The sequence below is a fragment of the Marmota flaviventris genome, chromosome 9, assembly GCF_047511675.1.
Source record: "Marmota flaviventris isolate mMarFla1 chromosome 9, mMarFla1.hap1, whole genome shotgun sequence".
In the NCBI taxonomy this organism is placed as follows: Eukaryota; Metazoa; Chordata; class Mammalia; order Rodentia; family Sciuridae; genus Marmota; species Marmota flaviventris.
In genome coordinates, this window is record NC_092506.1 from 44,358,294 (window position 1) to 44,364,293 (window position 6,000).

A 6,000-nucleotide genomic window follows, 5' to 3' on the forward strand; every position below is an offset into this window, starting at 1 on the left:
AGGGACGAGGGGTGAGATCCAGTGGGTCAGGCCATAAAGGACCTCCATTCATGAGGACACCAAGAATCCACTGGAAAACTTTGAGTAGGAATCTAGCAGATCCAGATTTGTATTTTAGAAATCCTACTTTGGCAACACAGAGGCAGAATGGTGGGGATCCAGACATCAGGCTGAGAGTTGCCAGAGATGATGAAATCCGATGGGCCATAGGGATGGAGAACAGTTGATGCATTTACTGGGGCTGCATCTGAGGTTTAAAGAGGCAGGGTGAGGATTTCAAGATTGTTTTGAGAAACTGGGGTAGGGGGAGAGTCATACAGAGGAACTGAAGGACTGTGTAGGAGGAGCAGTTGAGGTTGGAATGCTTGCTTGGACATTCCTGTTGAGAAACTCTGCCTCTGTAACTTTACTACTTTGGTCCAACTTTGTTCTGAAGAGACCACACAGAACTGGAACACCTCTGCTAGTCCATAGTGTCCCTTCCACAGTCTTGAAGACATGGGGCACATTCTCTCTTGCTTCCTTTTCTTCAGCTTAACTCACCCTCAGTTCCTACAGCCACTTTCCTTTTGGCATGGCTTCCTGATCCTGGTTCTTCCCAGTAGCCTTTCCACATATCACTTTTAATTTAATCATGTAGTACCCCAACTTTGGATAATGTCTGATTAGTCAGACAACAGAAGGACTCTCCATCTGGAGCCTGGAATTCTCTTTCTAGCATCCACACACATTTCTTCCCTTGTCAGGGAAACTACTTCCCTTCTGTGGATATTTGGGCCAGCCATCTCCCCGCAGTGAGATCAGTGGCCACATTGGGTATGGGAGACCGGCCTGAGTCCAGAATCTCAGCTGAGCAAATAGGCTTGACGAAGCTCTCACTGACTCAGTCCCCAATAGCAGGGAAGATGGACCTGGAAATATGTGACCCAGCCTCACTAGGAAGTGGATTTCCAGAATTTTCCCTTCCAGTTAGAATCAAGGCATCAGCAATTATTCATTGACCACTGTTGGGTATGTGACTTGGGGTGGAGGTGGGGAGCAGAGCACAAAGTGGGAACACTGGATGTCTTCTAGAAGCATGCATCCTAATTGGTAGAGAGGATACAGAAGGGGTATTCAGAGAAGGCCCTTTATATAGAAAATAGGGCCACAACTTGACCTTGAAGAATAGGGGAATCATCAGCTGATGAGAAAAATAAAAACAGAGCACAAGGATGGGAAAAGGAAGGTGAAGAGATCAGAGCATCTAAGGAAGACCTAGGAAAGGAAAAGAAGACACTGTGGTCACAGCAAAGACTCTATGTAGGTGAATATTGAAGGAGAATGCTGTAAAGATAGACTGGAACCATATTAAGGCAGCAATTATAGGGGCTGGACTCTCCTACAGGATGGGAGAGCCACCAAGTGCTCACAAACCTGAGAAGGAGATGATTATAATGGTGGATGGTGTGGTATCTGAGTCTGGTGAACCTGGGAAATCAATCTTATACTCTGATGGTCCCAGGAGAACAGAGCTTTGTAATTTCCAGGGATGATAAAACCCTTCTAGGAAGTGGTTCAGGGAATGCAGAGAGGCATCTGTGGGGTATAGCCTTAGCTCGCTCTCAGTAGCCAGCCACTCTTAGGGTACACTGACAGAGAGAAGAGCAAGTCATTCAAATAAGTAACCTGAAAGGAGTTTTGAGAAGCAACAATAAGACCTGCAATCTGGAAGCAAACTGACTACATAATTTTCAGGGCCTCTTATTCACAAATTATTAAAAATTTCAAGATGGCAACATTAATCTAAGCACAGTGGCCTTCAAGTATGGGCCCATGCAATATGACTGGTTGCATGCTCCTGATGCTTGCCATCTGGGAGTAAAGATGAGGGCAGGTTCTTAACCAAATATATGCAGTGGAGCTGAAGGAGGCTCTCATATCCTGAAGACTTATAGCCAGTCATTTCTCTCTCTCTGATTTGGGCAGGTGGAAACTCAGAATTCCAGCTCATATAGTTAGTGTAGAGATCCTGAAAAGAACAATAGACAAAGGGCAGGGACTCTGAATTTTAATCCTGGAATTGCTTAAAAAGTTATATAAATCATTTAACTTTTGGTCTTAGCTTTCTGGTTCATATTAAGTGTTTAGCAGATTTTTTTCCCTCCCTTTCCATAAAGAAGGCCAGTTCTAGGATCTCTACAGCATGGTTTCTTGCTGGAATATCTGAAGGAAGACTTGGACTCCCGTTGATGACTTTTTGTCTGAGAAGGAGATACATTTGCATCTCAGAGCAACCCCCCCCCCCCCATACTTTTTGCATCACAACACCTTCTTGTTTCACTAGAAAAGTCATCTTTGGCCATTCTCCGGAAGAATGGGGGTTGAAGAGACTTCAGGTCTATTAGCTATTCTGTCAGCTCTCTGTAGGCCCCCAGGCAACTGACTTCCTTTCTCTGTGTTTCAATTTCCTCTTCTGTAAAATTTGAGTATTGGACCAGTAAATCTGTAAGGTTTTTTCAGCTCTCTATTCTGCATTTTTTTGAAACTATGAAATAACTTGTCAGGCACTTAGTATCACTTGGTGCTAGAACGAACCTGGTGGTGTCTGTCAAGCCCTCTAAGGTCAAGAATGAAGTGTGATCCATCTCTGAATCTCCAGTTCCTAGCACAGTAACTCCCATCAATTAAGAGTTCAATGATCAGAGTTATTAACACATGGATGAGGTACTGGGGGAAAAACTTTTAAAAAGTAGGCCAAAGAAATAAAAACAGAGACATAATCAGAAGCACCAAGGGAGATTGAGTACCAGATGACCAACATCTCAAACAAAGCAAAGACAACAGAAAATGTAAGACCAAAGAAAGACCAGATTTTCTAATTAATTGACTAGTGACTGCTGAGAATTTGGGTGCATCATGGAGATGTGTGGACAGTAGGCATAAATGAGTTTTCAAGAAACTTGGTTCCAGAAAATAGGAGGCCTCTAGTCACATGACAAAAAAAAAAGTCATTTGTTAACCAAGAGGAAAGAGAGAGGGAGAAAAAGTGTGAAAAGGCTGAAGATTTTGTAGACATAGAGAGGAAGCAATTGATGAATTAATGTTCTGAAGTAGTAAAGAGAGAAAGGGGGTCAAGAACAGAGCTTCCCCCCACCCCAAGTCCTGCCACCTGCAAATCTGACAAGTATATTGCAGAACATGTAGAGGAAATATACATTAGTGAAGATTGATTGGGAAAGGTTGACTTTTCAGGTTCTTGCCCACCAATCCAGCATGTCTGTGAATTCTTATTGTGCCACATGGTTCACCAGCAGATGATGATGGCAGAAAATGTGAAGAACATCTTTTTTTTTTTTTAAGTTGTCAATGGATCTTTATTTATTTTATTTATTTATATGTGGTGCTGAGAATTGAACCCAGTGGTGCCTCATACATGCTAGGCAAGTGCTCTACCACTGAGCTACAACTCCAGCCCTGAAGAATATATTTTAAACAGTCTAGAGCCTTCACCATATCTTATTAACACTTAAAGTTGATAAAAGAGGAAATAGGCCTTTTGAGAAAAAAAAAATATACTTATTTTGAAATATGGCCCAAGGTGGGAAAGAGACCTTGCAGGAAAAGCACCATCTTGGGAGACAGGAGTTCAGATCTTGCCTTTCCTTATAATTCTTATTGTGCCTGTGGACATATCTTTTCTTCTCTATGAGTTACAGTTTTTCTTGGACAAATAAGAGTTTGAAATAAGTTACTGGATTTTTCTACATGTTCTCATTCTTGAACATTACAGAGTCATCTGAAAGAGCCAGCATTCATTTCCGGTTTGGGACAGCTCTCTATTAATGTGGTCACTGAGGTACAAGGGGCAAAACAGGTCTCATAAAGGTTAAGCAAGGAAGTCCTCCTGGGAGGACTTCATTCATGTCACTGGGGAGCTCACAGTACTAGTATCAGGTCCAACAGGAAATCTCACATGCTTTCCAGTGACATTCTGGACCCTCCCACTTGGGCTGTGGCATTACTATGTCTGAATCACGTTTCACAAGGTAAGGCTTAAGTGCAAATTTGTTCTGATGACATTGATGAAACTTAGTATTGCCTTGAGGGACTGAGTTCCTGACTGAGTTCCAAGTTCTGAATTCATAACTTGGTTTTCCCTTTGTCAAGCAATCTCCATATAGGATTAATGGAAGGTGACTGTATCTTTGTCATTGAATGTATTATGACAAATTAGCCATTCATTCATTTATCAAAAATGTGCATGGAGCAACTTTTATATTCATTAAAGGTATATGTTGGGTAGGTGAGTGGATAAATGCATGAGTGGATGGATGATGGATGGATAGAGAGATGACAGACAGGGAAAATCAAGGAGGAAGCCTGACGATATCAGGAGATTCAGGATCTGTTCCACCACATCACTCATCAGACTTTTTTCAACAATGAGTGGCAGAAACTTAAAGTGACTTATGAGGGAAAAATAATCATCTTGAATAATAGAGTGGAAAAATTATGGAAAGTTTGCAAAAGACTCCCTTTCCTACTGCTCTAGTTTCTTCCATGTTAGCGTCATCCTTAGACAGACTTTCTCCACCCAATGGCCAAGTTCACTACCAGCAGCTCAAGTCTTATGTCCTTCTAGTTTTGCAACCCCAAAGGACAATGTCCTTTCCCTAAGGAGTTCTAGAGAAAAGTCCTTAAGAGAGTTCTCGTCATGCAGCTTGGGCCTCATGCTCATCCCTAAACAAATCCCATGGCCAGGAGGATGCTGGGCACTTACCAGCTGGGTGCTGGGCCCGCCCCACAAAATCCAGAGGTGATGTCATCTTCAGTGAAGCAGGGTGTCATTCCCAGAAGAGAAAGCAGATGCTGGGAAGAAAACATCAGATGTTTAATGTCCAGAAGGCAGTCCCTTTGCCATTGGAATCTCTTGATTCCTCCCCTGAATGCCATCATGCTTAGCCTTCTTTTGATGTGAAAACTCTTTGATAGAGCTTTTTTTTTTTTTCTTTTCACTTATCCTTCACTCAGTATCTACCATATCTCCTCCCCATCATCTGGCCTCCAGGTTCTTCCCTTTTTTTGACCTAAGCTACTTAGCCTTTAATACCATCCAACCTAACAGCTAGTCATCAAGTGCCCAGACTTTGTCAGAACCAACAAGAAATATTGCAGTAAACAAGACCTTCTCTCTCTACACAAGGAACTCACAATTAGTGACAAATATATTTCTTGCATTGTTCTCTAATTGCTCTCAGAGTAAGTGTAATCTCCAAAACAAAACTACAGACTCCTCAACAGCAAGGCCATGTCTCATCCTTCTTTCATGTCACCCATATATCTCCAGGCTGTTTCATCCTGCAAACACTGATCAAGAGAACCAGGGCCCTGGGAACCCCTATTAGTAAAATTGGTGGAAGCCCTACTCCATAGGTCCCACCTTGCTAAAAGACCCAGAAGTCAGGATGGAGTCATTTTCTTTGCTAGCTTACAGCACCTGTCTTGCTTTTCCATGCTACCCCACCCCGGGACCCTTAGTCACCCCATCATTGGTACCCTCAGTCACAGCTTAGCAAAGACTTCTGTTTTTGGCTCTTGTTATCAGTGCTGCATGGTCCTGGCATCCTTTGGATCTAGCTGTCTCCAGGATGAGGAAGAGTCTGCTTCAGATCATCTTACAAGTCTAGAAATAGGGTGTGATTTGCTTTGTTAGTCTACAAATATGGTCTGAGCATCCAACAGCCTATGTCCAGCAAATATGCTGGGGGAAAAATGGTCACTAGGCGGGTCACTTCTAGGAGTTCACACACCAGCAGGAAAGACTATTGGCCCCAATCCTGAGGGAGTGAAACTTCTCAGACTCCATTGTGATCCCCTCTCTCCATCCATTGAAACAAGGGATGATAGGGTTACTTAGTATCAGTAACCTAGGTGCTTTGGGGAGAAAAGTCAAGAGGGAAAGAGAAAGATGGTCTTAATAATGAGCTGCTCAAAATGGTCTATGCCATTTGTCAGTTA